The following is an 18,180-nucleotide window of genomic DNA, read 5'->3' as shown; positions in this document are numbered from 1 at the left end:
ATCCTGAGAGCCTGCAAACTAGGGACAGGATAGTCGTGGAGGAGCCCTCTGCCTGCAAAGAGGATGCGTTAAGGAAGGTAAAGGAAGGAAAGATTTTGCAAGAGGAAGAATCAGAACACGGCAGCCTCTTAACCAATGTGATCTCAATGATAATTGGGGCAGCTGTGGAGTGGGGATGGGCAGGGGCAGATGGATCCTACGAGGCTTATGGTGGACACGTGGCACCAATACCAACCAACAGGTTGACAGAATGAAACTCTGTTAAACGTTAGAGGGCACGCAGTGCTAGGTAAGCGTTGGCCACTGTTGTCACCACTACTGTTGCCAGTAAGTGGATAAATGTTGTGGCTGTCACCCTTGAAAGATCAGCCAGACAACTGAGGTATCAGTGCGAATACACACACTAGCAAGTGAAGGGACGATGAGACATCTTAGCCCGTCTAGCTGTGGCTGGTTCCCTCTATGGAAACCCAGGGCTCTTCAGACTTGGGGGTACTAGACTCTGCCAGCGGTGAGGCCAGTTCCCTGAACACATTTTGTTGAGAGAAAACAGCATGTGAGAGGGGACGTGGATACCGCGGGGTGGGGGCAAGTGGAGGGAGGCGGGGTGATGAGGAATGCTTTACAACAGGAAGGAGTGCAGTTTATAGCACCGACCTCAGGAAGGGATATTCAGGCTGCTTTTGGCAACTGGCTAAACACAAACCTTTGCCAGCATTAGTAATGCCTTACGCAATATCAAAGGGGAGGGGAGACAGACTTCTGACTTGAACCAGAACTTTTGGCCACATCAGCAGGTCTCATTCGGTTACCTGCTGTCTCCATCAGAGATTAAACCTGAGCCATTTAAACGGAAGTCTCAAAAACCCAAGAAGGCACCTACGGTTTCAGAACCACTCCCAGGCCCTTGGAATTAAATGCGAACCTCACATGTTAGTTCTGGGTTATAGTTGGTATCACTTTGTTCTCTGTGTTTTGCATAAAGCCTTGTTTTCTCGAAAGTGATTACAGCCTCCAAGGGTAGGCCTGGAATATTTCTTAAGTCATTTCCAGTGTACTGATCACAGGCTAGACATATGACAGCAACACACATCTCAGTCCCTTTCCAGGGATTTACAGATCTCCTCCTAATGCTGGGCATATCACAGCAAAGTGTGCAGAAGACATCAAATTTACCCCTAAGAAGTTTCCTTTTGAAGAACTCGCTGCTACTTCCTGAGCACCCGCCCATGCTGTGTCCAGCACTTAGCCTTGCAAGACATTCCCAAGACATTCATTTCCCAAGACATTCATTTTGTTGAGTAATCCATTTGAGTAAATGTGCAGCCATCGGCCAAAGACTATTTCCAATTTTATGTAATAGTATCCTTAATAAAAGTAATCTCTGAAATGCATACATCATTATAACTTCCTAAGATCTTAAAGGTAAACAATTCACAAATCAGGGAGAAAATTATTTTTTGGGCCTGTGTGCCTTATTTTTAGCTTAGAAAGTATCATCCAACCGCTAAACAAAAGGAACTGATAAAGAGACCTTTTGAGAGACTAACCTTCTTCTTGCCTAAATGTTGGACAAATCTTGATCCAATAAATAATGGTTACTTCAGTTTGGTCAATTTCCCAGCACCTCAGTTCCTCTGTTAAAACATTAAAGTGGCAAGGTGATAGACTTTAATCTAGTCACTAACCCTGGATTTCACTCCACAAGCGACCTGTGTGAAAACACTTTATGCCCATATGTACATTACGGAGGCAATTAAAGATCTTTTGCAAATATAAGGTTTCATATACCATTAATAGTGGGGTATATTTTACATTTCCTAGAGAACTGGAGTCCATGCCGATAAGCTTATCTGTGATCAGTTCTGGAACACAGAAATTCAGACTAGTAGCCAAGCATGGAGTCCTCACACACATGGAGATAGAGGCCAAGGGCAAATTCTCAGCTGTCCTCTTAGGGAGCGAGATAGCTCCCGTATGCCTCCCTCACTCTGCTTCCTTCCCTAACTCCCACATGGTTATTCAACCAACCTCTGTCTGTCTGATTCCAAAAGGCAGTATAATGGAAGGTTAAGGGTATAGATTCTGGAGCCAGGCTGCCTGGGCTTGAGTCTTGGCCCTGCTATTTACCATTTGTGTGATCTTGGGCAAGTTACTTAACCACTCTATATTTGGTCCTCTTCATGAAATGCAGATAACCACAGTGCCTGCCTCATGAGAATGAAGCTATTTAATGTGAATTGTTTAGAACAGTGCCTGATTGTATTAAGTACTATGGAAGCCTGAACTATTATTTCCTCATCAGCAAAAAAGAGAACACATACGTGGCCTATTCCTTGAGATTATTGTAAGAATCAAAACTGATGGTAGACACAAACTTTGAAAATACTAAGTAACATTGGAAATTTAGGAGTTTGGGACAGGTGGGCCTATTATATTATAAAGTGACACATCTGGCTTATAAACTGCTCTGTGGGTGATAGAGCAAGGAGCCAAAGGGAGTTTCTCATACAGTGCCAGGGCCTGGCACTAGCAATGGGCAAAATGTCTCAAGAACTGGTTAAGCTCCATCAGCCACAATACCTTTGTCTACTTTATCCGTCTTTGCTGAGGCCAAATTCTGACGCATTAAGATACAGAAATTAAGCATTCACCTATCGACGGGCACTTGGGTTGTTTTTCATATCTCGGCTACTGTAAATAATGCTGCAATAGACATAGGGGTACATATATCTTTTTGAATTAAGTGTTTTCACTTTCTTTGGGTAACTAGTAGTGAAATTACTGGGTCATATGGTAAGTTTTTGAGGAATCTAAGAAACAAAACAAACAAAGGAAAAAAGAGACAAACAAAAAACCAGACTCTTAAATATAGGGAACAAATTGGTGATTGCCAGAGGGGAGGTGGGTGTGGGGATCGGTGAAGTAGATAAAGGGGATTAAGAGTACATTTATCTTGATGAGCACTGGGAAATGCATAGAATTGTAAATTATATTGTGCACCTGAAATTAATATAACACTGTATACTGATTATACTTGAATTAAAAATGAAAAGATACAGGAATTGATCTCGGTTCACTGCTGACAGCCCTGCTCAGTGCAATGAGAAAAGGCTGGTTCAAGTTGAGGTTCATCCAGTTCCATCCCTGTCTGTCAAATGCATGAATGACCCATTCTTCTAAGCAGAAGAAGCCGAAAGAGGAACTGTGATTCTCTAGAAATAAAACATAGGATTCCCAAGAAGTGGCATGCTATCTATACCTCATAATGCAGTCAAAACTCAACTGGCACAGCCAGTCTTTGTTTTCCACCTTCTCCCTGCCTAATGATTCAGGACATAAACCCAACAGTGGATTCTGGTCTCATACATTCAGTGATGTGATAAGACCCAGATTCTGCAAAGTTACTTTGGGGAGAAGTCATTTCCAGTTTTTCACTGTTAGAAACAATGCTGTGATGATTGAAGGTATCTTTTTAACATGTCCAAACCTATTAATATTTTTTATCATGCATATGCACAAATGAGCAGTCAACTCCAGGCACCATGCTCACGTTTAAGAACCTCTGTTAAGGCCACTGCATTGGTGTTTGCCTTCTTTCACCACAGGAAGCCAACAAAGATTATGGGTATTCAAACTAGCAGGCAGGCAGAGAGCACAAATTCCAAAAGCCTGGAATTACTGTTATTTTAGGTTATTTAAGTTACTGTTATTTTAGAAATGTGATCTCCAGGAGGAGAAGTGCCTCATGGTTTTCATTTTTTCGTCTTTGTATTTTTGAATTCCCTTTGCACATAGTAGGCCCCTAACGAATGGCTGTTCGTCTGAACGGCAAGGCCCTCTCTGCCCTCTAGTCCTGGTTTGGTTCTGAGACCCAAGCGAGGCTGGATTAAAGAGGATGTGGAGGACTGTTAGGCAACTGGGTGGATTCGGGTTTGTGCTGGGCCTCTGGCACCAATCCAGGACCTCTGACGCCAACAGGAAGCTGCCAGTACCTGCTGGAGTCCTGTCTCAGGGATGACCTAGGAGGACCAGGTCAGCACCCCAGGAAACTCTGTGGCTCTGAACACACTCTCGAGTACACGCTATTCCAGGCATTAATCCTTCTAGACAAGTCCTGAGATACCAAGAGATACCAGAAATGAAAATGTGCCCTGCTTAGTGACTGCCTGTTCGTGTTTGGCTTACAGGTGAGAGCAACCTTTGTGTCTATAAAAGAAGGATATTAAAAATTCCATCAACTGCCTAAACAGGATTTACGTGAATTTAACTGGCTACTGTAGGACACAGAGAACCTTGCAGTGGCTTCTGTCATTAAGACAATGACCATGAACAGAGAGCACAGGAGGTCAGGCAGGCTGGCTGAATGCAGCTGGGTAGTGGGGGTGGAGACGTGGCGGGGGGGGGGGGGGTCAGTGAGTAAGCTAGTGTCTCGGTGCACCTGGAACCTTCTGACAGACACACATCCTTCCCTCTCTTCAGAGGCATCATGGGGACTCGAGTGGGACAAGCTGGAATGCTGGTATTACCTGGTACACTGTCCGGTCAGTTAGTCAAGGGGCAAGAAAACTTTTCCTGAGCCAGAAAGCAGAGCTTCGAGACTCAGCTTTGTCACCTTGCTGGGTCTCAGTTTCTTCACCTGTAAATGATGGGATGGTACTGGATGACATGCCTTCCCCACTTCTCTGACGGGCAGTCAATCACTAAGAACTGACAATTACACCTCCTGATTGTATTCAAAGCCAGACACCTTCTCTCCACCACACTGCATGGCCTCCATTCAGCCCCATCATTTCCCACCTGCATCGCTGCATCTCCTAACCGGTCTCACTACCTTCACTCTCCTCCCCTCTTTATGCTGGGCCAGTTGTTTTTCTGAAATTCAATTCTTGAATGTTTGACCCTTTAAGAGGCCCTGCCCAACTTTATTGGCCATAAGGCTCTACGGTGGGGTCTCTGTCTGCCCTGCAGCCTTATTTTCTCCCCCAGCGCTCTCCCCTGCTTCACATCCTCACGCACTCCAGGCACCCAACGCCGAGAGGTGGACCTCTCCCCCACCCGCGTACATGCTGTTGTGCCCTTGGATGGGCACTCACTCATAAACTGCTACTGGCCTGCAATGAAGCAGAAAATGATTGAATCACAGTGAATAAATGGGGGAAGAAGAAAAATTAAGAGTAAGCGCTTAGAAACTTTTATAACTACCTGACAGCAATTTTATGTCTGTTGAATCTAATAATAAAAATCTGGGCTCCTATTTCATGTCTTTTTAAAATTTTCTTTTTCTAGTAATTGACTTTTATTACGTTTTATAAAAATATCAGTCCTAAATGGGTTGAAAAGGGAAAAACACAACAACACTGGTTTACCACCACAGACAGTATGGGGAGCTCTGGCCAGCAGCACCCTTCTACCTTCCGTTCTCCTGGGCAGATGACTTCATCCTCGCCGAAGGCTCTCTGTCTTGGGAGTCTTTTGCATCCCTTCCTAGACAAGCTTGGTGCCTCTCCTCCATGCTCCAGTGGTATTTGGTGCATACTTCTAATTATAGCATTTATTGCGCCGACTGTAATTGTTGGTTTCCCTGCAGGTCCTTCCCATGCTTATTTCTGCTAACCTCAGAACAAGGTGCCTGGCCCAGGGCTGAGTGAGCAATTAAGTGTTGACTGAAATGAACAAGCCCTAAGTTTCTTACCCTATACTCTGGTTGCCTTTCCTTTACCCATATATTCCTTGTGTGTAAAATCCTTCCTGCCTGTGTTCTCTCCCTCTGATGCCTACTCCGTGTTCTCCACATTATGGAAGCTGAGGAAATGAGGAAGAAATGAGAAGAACTGCTTTCTGCATCTGGGGGTGAATTTCTGACACCACCCGTCGGGTTGTCCCCTCTCTAGCTCTCAGCCTAGTCCTAGAGTTAATATAAGGAAGCTGGGCTTGTAGCTACAACAACTGGTGACTAATGTGTTTGCCTGGTGATTAAGCATCCTTACAACAGCACAGTATTATAACCAGACAAGACAAATCACCCCTGTACATCTTGCATAAAATTAAAAGGTCAGTCCAGGAAGAGAAGGAATAATGAGATTCCTGAAGTCCTTCATCAAGTTGAAAAGCTCATTTGATTTTTTTTTTTTTAAGTTTAATGGAAAACTCCAAAACCAGAAGGGATGGAATATTACATAGAAACTGCTTCAAAGCTCAATTTAAGCTCAAACCAAAGAACATGATTCCCATCATATGGAACTAATTTCTTTTTGAAAGTTGATAAACCAAAAATTGCACTGGAAAGAAGCCGGTTCCCTGCGTTTTCCAGAGAAGGCAGTTTGGGAACACAGTTCCTGAACCTCAGCCTCTTGGGTTCTACTCCTGGATTTTCCCCCTGACGCCATGGAAAAGTGCTTTCCTCTCCTCTCCTCTGCTGCAGAGTCCTTTTTAAAAAAGGGTAACGTGATCACCTGCCCATTTATAGGATGTAGTGTATGAAATCATCCCAAGAGTTTCCCCAGGGCCTTTGATGCATGGAGTCAGGGAACATAGGCTTGCTTATGGTTAGGAAAAAAGAAAACAAGCAAGCCCCAGAGATAGGACAAGTGATTGTTCTCCTATTGGAAAAGGAACTGTATTCCTCATTCAAATTAAGAAGCAGAGAATCAGCTGATAAAGAAAATTATTAAAATTTAGGGTCCGAAAAAAAATGACTTATTTTGAAAACACAACATTTTGACTGACTGATCTAGGTGATACACAAGCAATTGAGTTCCACCCCCTCAGATAAGTTCCAGTTTTGGTCTGAGTTTTATGACCATGCCAAACAATGTTCTGTCTGCCTGTAGAGCTTGAATCCCATCGACACAGGTGTGGGCTTGGAATTTTTGATCTGGGCTGACACATTCCTGGCCAGGAAAGTGGTGCTCTCTCTCCTCCTATAACTTTCCACTGATGTAAATGAGGTCAAAAGTGCCCGGAGGCAGCAATGACAGGTGTGTGTGGGCAGAGAATCACGGGCCAAGGCAGGGCACACGCTTTCTCTTCTGTAAGAAGCATTTATACCATCCTGTGGGCATGCGTGGGGAAGGCCATAAGCTTTATAGTTTATGCCACAAGGAAGTCAAGACAGCTTCCAAGCCATTGTTCTGGGGATGCCTTTTCTTTCTTGGGTGGCTCAGGAGGCACAAAGCTTCCTCTGCCCTGTCAGGCCTTCACAGTGTGGGACTCAGGGCCATCTGAGAGGTTCTGCCTGTTCTGGCCTGGGAGCTGCCTCAGCAACTCCTGACTCCTGGCTGTCTGGAGCCAAATGTAACAGGGGTGAGTGGCCAGAGGTAGTGCCCTTTCCTAGGGACAGCAAATATGGTCTGCTCTCCCAGGACCCCAAAGGGCAGCCTCTGGAGTGAGCGCTATTTGCCCTGGATAATTCTCACCTGCCCAGCACTGGCCCTCAGGACCAGAGCCGCAGGCTTGATAATTCTCTGTCTTAACCAAATGGAGACTGCTAACTATCCCATCTGCTGGGTCAAGGAAAACGCCTTGGATATGTGAAAAGGGAAAATTGAGGGATAGTATTGGTAGAGGCTCTACCTGAGTCATTAAAGCAAAGTAAGATGACAGTTTGCTGAGTGGGGACTATGCTTTCAGGTATATTCCAAGGCAACTGAATACAATCCTACTCAAGTCTCTGACCACTCCTAAGGGTCTCCTTTGTGAGCTCCTCCTCCTCCTTCTCCTCCACTCTCCCTTAAAGGGTAGGCTGTTCCCTAAGGCTCTGTTCTTGGCCCTTGCTTAGCTTTCTTTCCAGAACCACTGCTAGACCAAATCGCACCTTAGCACAAATTAGAAAAAGGCTCCCCTTTCCCTAGACATGTTACCACCAACTCCTAGAAAACTCATAGTCATTACACAAATCTTCAAGGACTCTGATGAAGTGGTCCGCTTAGAACCGTTCGGTGCACAGTCTGCCCAGAATTTAAATCTCTACCCTGACAGCTCTTTCCAGAGATCTAGACCTTCATGACAAATAAGAAAGTAACTGATTTGGGGGCATAGCTAACCTTCAAATGGCAAAAGATGAAACCTAGATTTTACCCAACTGTCATCCTCAGTGAAAAGCCTTAGAGTTCTTAGCTGGGAATCTGGAAAGCATCCTTAATGTCTACTCCTTGGGCTCCATACCCCATTCATCACTGTCCTCCAAGCTCTTCCTCCGCTGTATCACACTCCCTTCCTCTTCTCCCTCTTCTTCTCACTATCCTGGCTTGCTTCAAGTCATGCCTATTTTTCCCCCCTCTTAAGCTTATTTATTTATTTTTATTAATCTTTACACCCAAGATGGGGCTTGAACTCACGATCCCGAGATCCAGAGTCGCATGCTCTGAGCCAGGCAGGCACTGCACCATGCCTATTTCTTGCCTGACTTATTCCAAGTCCTCCTACCTGAGCTCCTGGTTTCCAGGTTTGCTCCTATGCACTCTGCTTAACTACAGTTATTTCCTGTTAGTCTCTTTCTCAAAAACCTCTGATGGCTTCTATTGATAGGCAAATAAAGCCCAAACTTCTTGGCCTAGCACTCAAAGCCTTCAATGTTCTCACACCGACCCACCTCAACTGCCACCTTTCCCTGCTCTGCAGTTCCGGTCGCTCGGATTCCTCACGATTCCTTAGCACAGGACACTTTTCTGCCTTCAGGCCTTCATTCCCATTGTTCCCTCTACCTGGCATGTAATTCTGTATTTTGTTGATAACGAAAACCTACGGCTTAAATACCATTTCTTCTCTAAAGCCTCTGCTGATCCTCTCGGTTAGAATTCATAACTTCCTTTTCTGTACTCTCACTGCATTACATTTTACTTTGAGCATTAAGGGAACCATGTCTTAAACTGTCAATTTATAGATGCATTTGGAGCCCCCAGTAGACTCAATCCTTGAGGGCAAGGATTCTGTTTCATTTATCTTTTGGTCTTCAGAGCCAAATGTGGTACAAAGCAGATGTGCAGGTCACATTGAGTGAGTAACCCCGTGGTGAAATCCTCATGGTCAAACAAAGCCCACGGACAACTTAATGACGGTCTACTCTGAGCCTGTGTGTCTGTTTCGATGCATCAGGCAAACAAGGACAGGTGAGTGTAGTACAGTATGTCAGGTGGAGGTGAAGGGCACTTTCCAAACCAAAAAGTCCGTTTAAAACAAACACACATTTATAACTCACAGTCTGCATGAAATGTAATTCCTTGAAACCCACAAGTCTGGCAGGGGACATAGACTCGGCACCTTGAAGGAGGGTTGGCAGGATTTAGGGCTCATTCTGGAGACCCGTTCTGGTTCTGTCCAGCTCTCCAGACCCTGGACTGGCCCGGCCCCACCACCCAGGCCAATAAAGCCTTACAAGAAGCTAAACGCTTCTCAGAACAATAGTCACCTTGAGAAGGTGAGGACCTGGATGGGAATGAAGTGACAAGTGGGATGCTTACAAATCTAGTTAGGAGCATCTCTTGAGAAAATAACAATGTGAGAGTAAGTTCTGACTGAGAGCAATAATGTCTTCAGATTCCACTCTTCATGAGACATTTACAGATGAGAATCCAGCAGGGGAAGACCATTGATAATACAGCACCTTGCGTGCAGATAAATTCAACCACATTACCAGCATTTTTTCATCTTTACCCTATATAATACTGAGTATCCAAACCCACTGTTTTCTGAGACCAGATTCCTCAGTTTCTGGCAAAGAAATTACCAAGAGCACAAATTTACCAAGCGGGAAACTGAGGAGGGTTAGACAGACTTTGCTTTTCTGACACAGTGGAAAATGTGGGTGTATCACATACCGCTGTTCTTTATATACTCTCCTGAAGAAGACTGACTAGCACATAAAAAAGGGAAGAACTTGAAAATCCAGCTGATCATACATTTTCCCAACCATCTGGGCTTCTGTTTCTCTTTTGCTGTCACTAGGATGGCTTTAATAATATCTTTAACCAAGCCACTCTCTATCACTGTGCCTAGAAAGGGAAAAAAATTCCTCTCTCGCTGTGTTGAGAAGAACGAAATTGCAGCCTCTGTATTGCCTTGGTTCTAAGATCTGTACCTGCTCCCTTCCCTCTAGTGCTTCTGAAACAGCTAAGTTCCTTAAAACTAATGACCAAAAAGCCTTGCCAACTGCCATGACTCTCATTTCTATCAAATCAAAAATTATCGGCATCTTGTGATCTGTAGCTTCTTGGAATCAAGGAAACGCAGCGGTTAGTACACATTCCTCTTGTCAGTTGCTGTGTTAAAGGTTGGGGACCAAAGGGAACAAGGAAATCTAACAGATTCACCTTCAAAGAAAACAGAGTCTAGATAACTCCATTTGAAGGCACCAATGCCTTATAAGAGGCTTCATGGAAGGCCAGTGACTGCAGGAACTTTCTTATGCTATTAGGACCAAACTATTACATTAAATGTCTGTTCAGGAAGTCACTGTGTGGTCAAGGGGAAGAAGAGGCGGTCAGGTTCCCGCTTCTTAGAGCTCCTTTCTTTCTTGGTCTGAGACCTGGGAGCTACAGAACGGGTGACTGATGGCCTTTCCCATCCTTCATGGGTGGGAAGTGTCTCAGATAACGAGTGTCTGTCTAGTTCTCTAGGAGATCCATTCTTGGCACTGAAGAGAAACTTTCTGGGAGAGTGGCAGGAGGCAGATGTTGGATAAAGAACAAAGGAAGATGAGCTTTTCAGAGGCAGCCCACCCAAGAACCCGGGGAGTTTGAACTTGGCTTAGGAGGTTAGCCTCACACACTCAAAGGAGCCTGCATTCCTGGGCTGGCATGGACAGTGCCACCACTTACCCTCCACATACCCCTGCTGGGGCTGGGACCCTGCCACAGCCCCGCTGATTTGAGGCCTGAGGCCGCATTGTGGCGAAGTTCCTCCCACTGACTCACAGGAGACCACAGCAGTGTGTAGAAATTCTGTGATGAAAGATGATATTCCTGACATTTCTCTTAGCTCTCAGATTTTCCAGCAGATTTCTTTGAGCAGTCTTTCTGTCTTCCAGACTTCGGAGGGATGGCTCAATGTTTCCAAAGTGAGGTAGAAAAGCTCACTTGTGGTTGTAAAATTCTAATACTGCCCTCGTTTTCTCTGTGAGACCCACAACGGGAGCTACTGAAATGGAAGACTGAACCAGGCCTGGTGGGCATTGATTTGGAGCAAAAGAACACCTGGGGGCTTTGGAGGAAGTTAATTAGTGGCCAGGGCCAAATGGAGTGTGGACAGTTCCTGCTGGCCCAGCCTTGGGCACCTTGTTTTTCTTTTTTAAACCGAACTTTAGTTGTATAGACATATGAATTTTATTTGGCTAAAACTCTGTGGTTGGAATGCCCCCATTAGACCCTATTCTGAAGCTATTTTGAGTTTGAACCCAGATAAAATATTTTAGACATTCAACAATGAAAGACGTGGGGAGAGGTATCTGTCTCTCTCACTTCCCTTTTCTTTAGTTCTGTGGAACAAAAGTGAAAATGAAAAACTCACTTATCTCCTTCCGTGTACTTTTCACAACTGGTGGTTACTTTTACGTCTTTATATATTTACATTAGAGTACATGCTTCTGGTAGGCCAACTCCTGGCCTATCTTGTTCACAATGATATTCTGAGGCACAAAGTAGGTCTCAGTGTATATTTGTTGCACGAATAAATGAATGACTGACTGGATGCGTGGATAAACAGATGAATGTAGGCTCATAAAGTTATGACAATAAATGTTTATCACATGTAAATATATTAAAGTATCATGCAAAGGAAATAAAACATGGGATCTGGGAAAGGCAGTTTCCCCCAATGTGTCTTTGAGACTAAGATAGTGACTTATAGAAAAAAAAAAAGTATTTAAAAATGGTTAGTAATTGCTTTTCCAATTCATGGACTAGGAGCAAATAGTCTCTGAAAGGAAAGTGTTGGGAGAATCCCCCGCTTACAGAAGGGGGCCCCTCTCAGTTAGTAAAAATATCTTTTCCTTTGGTTCTACCATTTCACAGAAGAAAAAAAAAAAAGTTGTTACATGTAGACACCTCTTTGCAGCATGACTGTGCAGTGTATTGTTCAAAATGGGACTCTGAGGGTGAAAGGTGAGAGGAGGTGCTGGTAAGGAGGTCACAGGACCAAACCAGGACTTCTCTGGGCAAACTGAGACACGTTGGCTGAGTATGTCTTTCACCATGTCGGTTAATCTAAGCCCACTCAAAGCATTTTCTTGAAATCCATCTTCTGATGAAAGTACTTGCTCTTCATTGAATTCTTCTCCTGTTAAGCTCCTTGATGAGTTTTGATCTTGAGAATTAGTTCTCAGAAAGTACAGTATCTTGAGCTTCTCTGGTAAACTGTTAGTTCTAGCGTTAACTCCTTCAACAGTGTGACACAAGCTACCCTTTCTAGAGTGTGTGTGTCACAATGTCAAGTGAGACATTGTGAAAATATCTCACGCGTGGTAAGCCCTCAACTCTGCCTCTTTCTTCTGATGAAAACAGAATATAAAAATATACAATACTTGCAGTGAATTGTACAAAGTACGGCCGCCCCTCAGACGGACTTGAGAGGGAAAGTGCTTCTTAACGTATTTACTTCCTTTGGTAATGCCACAGCACAAAGATTACACTCAGCCTTCCTGGCCATAAAAGCTTCAGTTTTTCCCATTCTTGCTGCCAAAGCTGAAATGCCAAGAAATGCTGGGAACTGTGATTATACACACTTCATATTTTACATTCTAAAACCCCAAGGAATAAGCTGTGGAGAACAGAGTCCTATTTCTTAAATAGCAGGACAGATACTGAACTCCAGCTCTGTGGAGCATGGCTGAGTATTTGCATGGGGAGAAACAAACAAAGACCTCACAGATTTCTTCCAGTCTGTGTGTACCTTCCTGGCATCTGTGGCAGACCTTGGCTAACTTTTCTCATTTATTTCGTTTTTGTTATTTTTTAACTTTCTGAATGACTCAACCAGATTCTTACGGGAAAAAAAAAAAATCACCACCCCACATACGAGTCAGTCATAAGGCAACTCAGTTACTGCCTTTGACAGGTTTGAACCTGTCTGTTCACAGATGAGGAAACAAAACTCCACTGTTCCTTCGGCCAAAATTATATCCCCTTCCTTAGCGTGGCAGTAAAGCAGCCAGCAGACAGCATTCAGATTTCACGGGTTCCAAAGCTTCCTCCCCAGCTGTAAATTAATTTCACTGCCACGGTGCATTTTTCTCAATTCCGTCCTCACGTGTAGGAGTTAAAACAAACAAAACCAACCAACCAACCAACCAACCAACCAACCAAAGGTTCTCCTTCCTTCCTCCTTGCCTCCCTTCAAGAACTAACACAAGAGCCACAGGTACCCGGGAAGGGCTCGTGATGACAAGACCTGTACTTCTAAAGGGTGAATTTCCTGACTCACTGTCACCTGCCTTCGTCTACTGCTCAGAGCCCCATTTCTTTGTCAAAGAAGTGTTAGAATCCTCACGAGGTGAACGTGGGAGGGGCAGGCTTCTCACTGCTTGGATTAAATGAAGATTTAATACTCACTTCTTGCTTAATTTGCAAGATTTGGATGCCTCCACACGTTCCTCATGTTCTCAGAGAACAGGAGCTCACACAGGATTTCTCCCCTTCCTCCCCACCGGGGCCACACATGCTCCAGGGCCTTGCAGAGAAAGGGGTTGAGAGGCTCCTGGTAAAGGAGCGAGCCCCTTGTGCAAGAAAGCGGGCCCCATCCAGTCGGGCTGGAAGTAATGTGCTGCTACTCCTCAGCCCAGTTATAAACGGCAGCTGCTCTCCGTGTAGGGCTGGAAAGCAATTTCTCTCTGTGCCTATGTAACTGCAATAAACTTTTATAAGCCTGTTACATGATCTGAACAAACCAGCACAGTTTCTCCAACAAGAGCAGAATTCTTTGCAGGTTTGAACCCTCACCCACACACCCTTCTCGGAGAAGAAAAGGAGGCTCAGCTGCTACCTTTTTATAGTTTAGAGCTGGCCTTTCCAAAGACTTAGGAAAAACCTCTACTCTTTCAGGGCATCCGACAGTGCCATTTGGCTCTCAAGAGGAAACACTGTTTCAAACACAGAACTTGTGCATGCATAAATCATTTCTGGAAGGACACAGAAGAAATGCGCCTGGGTGGCTCCATTGGTTGAGGGTCCGACCCTTGATCCTTTCCCAGGTCATGATCTCACAGCGTGGGTTTGAGCCCCAGGTCTGGCTCTGTGCTCACAGCACTGGAGCCTGCTTCAGATTCTCTCTCTCCCTCCCTCTCTCTCTCTGCCCTTCCCCATTGCTGCTCTCTCTTTCCCTGTCTCTCTCTCTCTCAAAATAAATAAACATGGAAAAAAAAAGGCATGGCTAACTGGTTGCCTTGAGAAAAAGAAATTGGGAGGCTGGATTTAGTGTTCACTGTAATCTTTTTAGAATAGCTAAACAGTTCTCTTTTTTATCATATGTACACATTCTCTCATCTAATTAAATTACACTGACGTGCCTCTCCATTTTCTGATTACACAATACCACGTTGACACCCATCTTCATACCACTTATCTCTCCCGATGAGTATTCCCCAAGTGTTGACTCACTTTGCTAGAAATAAAACAGAAATGAAGAAATAAAAACTATTGCTATGCCTTGCGCCAGAAATTGAAGACGAATAAGAAAAGCAAAGCTCTGGCTGCAAGCCCTAATACGGCCATGACAAAGGAGAGGAAAAGTGTGGGTCTCTTGGCTTTTCGTCGTGTTCCCTCCTGGACAACACCTCCTCCCTTCCGACCATTCCCTCTCCTGCCCTGCTGAGAAGTTTCTCCTCTTCTTTGGTCCACCTCCCACTTTTTTTGCTTATTTCTTTTTAAAAAATTTGTTCTCAAAAATCCCAAAAGTAACACATTCTCACCACAGTGATACAAAAGGAAGATACATGATGAAAAATCATAACTGTCCATCCCCTCCCAAATGGTTTTGTGTCTGTTATTCCACAATGTTCTCCCCACGCAGATCTATGTTCAGATGGCTTTTGCTACTATTTTTTGTACCAAAAAAACAAGACTTAAATGAGCATACATACCACTTCTTAACTTCTTCCTTTCACTTATTTATCTATTGGGGACAAGCCACCTAGATCAATAAATGTGGATCTAACTCACTCTTTTAATAGCTGCATAATATTCTACAGAATGGGTATGACATAATTTGTTCAATTTGAAAGAATTGAAATAATACTGAAATGTGTTGGATCTGTCCACCTCTTAAATGGATTCACTGTTCAAATTTCTTCCCTGGATCACTTGTCGTCTTTAAAATTGATAATGCACTTGGAGCATTAACTGATACCAGATGCTGGCATAAACAAGCCCCATGAGCTGAAGTCTCACAATAATCCCATAGGACATAGTACTTAACGGGAAGCCAGCACAGCCCCATTTTCACACTGTTGCCGTGCAATCAACCTAGAGTCTGTGGTCACTGTCTTAAAGGTTAGCCTGGTATTTACAACCTGAAGACAGATCATTTGACTAGGAGTTCCACAGGTACCCCTATCTTGAGGTGTTCCTGTCTTTGCCTCTCTGATCCCCACACCTATGCTCATCCTGTGCCTCACCTTTGGCAATTCACCCTCGAACAAGGCACTGATGACCTGAGTGAAAAGTACCCACCTTTTCAGAGTGAATGGCAGACAGAGACCCCTAACTCTGGGGTTCATGACTATCTTCTCTGTTTTCATGTGCACACAGAGGCTGACACTATACTACAAAGGTAGGTAAGGCATTAAATTCCTCTAAGATCTACGTGAAAGGAGACCTTGCACACCCTATTCTAAATCACACCAACAATATGCTTACTACCCCTATATTCAGCAGGAACAAAATTCAATTAAAGCCCATAACTGATCTGGAAGAGGTAACATGAACACCTCTTACCACAACTCATATTAGTTTAACCCATTGCTACTTAAGATACTTCTGGTTTTGTAAAAGAAGAAGAATGTAACAAGTCAACTGGATATTGGTTCAAGACTATAGAATAAAAAATTACATGTATGGGGGCGCCTGGGTGGCTCAGTTGGTTAAACGTCTGACTCCTGATTTCAGCTGAAGTCATGATCTCACGGTATGTGAGATCGAGCCCTGCATCAAGCTCTGTGCTGACAGCATGGAGCCTGTTTGGGATTCTCTCTGTCTGCCTCTCTCTTTCTCTCAAAATAAATAAACATTTTTTAAAAACGTTGTTTAAAAATTACATGGATGGCTTATCATTGCTCAGAAATCAGTGACTGTGACAAGAGAGCCAGGATAAACAGTATCATACCACTAATATTTCCTTCTTTGACAAGTAAACTACATTGGAAGATCCAGATGGCCTTCAAAAATCTGAAAGCCTTTTTTATGCAAAATTTGTGTTTTTCCACTTTATTCCTTAAAGGTGATCTAGCACCAGGGAACAGAAGATACAATGAGACAGTGTTTGAGCCAATATAAAGGTGAAATTTCCAATCATTCTATGTGCCTAAAAGTGGAGGGAATAAGTTACACTCTGTTTAGAGGTATAGGAAAAAAAGACCACTCAGCAGGTTGTTAGGCATTCGTGCTTTGAAAGAGAAGGGTGTAGGGTGCTTGGGTGGCTCAGTCAGTTAAGCCCCCAACTCTTGATTTCGGCTCAGGTCATAATCTCATGTTTCATGAGTTCAAGCCCCAAGTCTGGCTCCACATTGACAACACAGAGACTGCTAGGGATTTTCTCTTTCCCTCTCTCTCTGCCCCTCCCCACTTCGTGCTCACTTGCTCTCTCTCTCCAAATAAATAAATAAATTGAGAGAGAGAGAGAGAGAGAGAGAGAGAGAGAGAGAGAGAAGGGTATTATGTAACTTTGAACTCTCTTCCAACCCTGACTCTAGAATTTTAACAGTGGGACATGGGATAGGTAAGTTTTGATGCAAGTATTGAACATGGTGTAGAATGGTGATTTTGTATGTGAAAGAGGTCAGAATGGGTATTCTGGAGGCAGGAGGAACAGTGCCAAGGGAGGAAGGAGAAATGAAAGGCCACACAAGCTGCCACCTCCCCATTGTGTGCACCATGCACACACCTCCAGAACCAGATCATTCAGTGATGTCATCCTCTGGGGGTGGGGAAGGTTGCCCATCAGTTTTCACTCACTTCTCTTTGCAACTAAACCCAGAAATTCATCGATTTTCTGAGGGTCTGAGTGTTTTTGTTAAGTGCTAACAGGGCGCCTGCACCGAGTTATATTTCTGCCCAGGAAGTTTGCTAGTAAGTTTAGAAGTTTACTTAACAAGTTAAGTAAAATTACTTTTAAGTAAAATTTGGCATCTGCAAGACAATGGAAAAAAAAATCCCACCTTTAGGCAGATGCTGTAGACTGTCTATCAAGAGGAAAACTCTAACACCATGTTACACTCAGCTATTTATCCTGCCAGGCTTAAGAACTGGGATCTAGGAGAAGGATTTTTGTCTTAACACATCTGAAAACAATTCCACGACTGACATACATGGCTCAGTGAACCCAAAGAATGGTGATGAAGGCATCTAATCCTTAGCTGTTTGCTCATATCAGCCCACTATGTTTTCAATTCCAGCAGGTGCCGCCCTCCTTGGGGCCGAAATCATTTCCAGGTAGATTGTGCACTATTAAGGCAAGCGGCTGCAGAGCATCTTGCTTATTGTAACAGAAAACATTAAAAAAAAAAACTGAACATGTGTGTGAATGAATGACTGTATGGGCTGATGTTTATGTGCCCTTCCTCTGCAATTCATGCTGAAGCCCTGACCTTCCCATATGATGGTATTTGGAGATGAGGCCTTTGGGGAAGTAGTTGGAGTTAGATGAGGCCATGAGGATGGGACCCTCACGATGGGATATTTGCCCTTGTAAGAAGAGACAACTAGAGAGCTTGTCTCTTCTCTCTCTCTTCTGTCATGTAAGGGAACAGCAAGAAGGTGGCCATCTGCAAACTGGGAGGAGAGCCCTCACTGGAAATAAAATTGGCTGGCACCTTGATTTTGGACTTTGCAGCCTCTAGAATGTAAGAAAGAAGATTCTGTTGTTTAAGTCACCTGGTCTATGGTACTTGTTACAGCAGCCTGACCAGCCTAAGACAATGACTAGGACTTCACTAGAACTAGGATTCATGAATTAGGAGTGATCACAGCCCGATGG

At 44.0% G+C, this 18,180-nt stretch overlaps 1 protein-coding gene across 1 annotated transcript in view; it reads right to left on the bottom strand.

The window, feature by feature from the left end:
- The window catches only part of PRKCH (protein kinase C eta), a 230,632-nt gene that overhangs the window by 39,404 nt on the left and 173,048 nt on the right, over positions 1–18,180 (bottom strand). The gene's annotated exons all lie outside the window — the stretch shown is intronic.

Source organism: Panthera leo, chromosome B3 (genome assembly GCF_018350215.1).
Source record: "Panthera leo isolate Ple1 chromosome B3, P.leo_Ple1_pat1.1, whole genome shotgun sequence".
Lineage (NCBI taxonomy): Eukaryota > Metazoa > Chordata > Mammalia > Carnivora > Felidae > Panthera > Panthera leo.
This window is presented reverse-complemented; position numbering and strand designations above follow the sequence as displayed.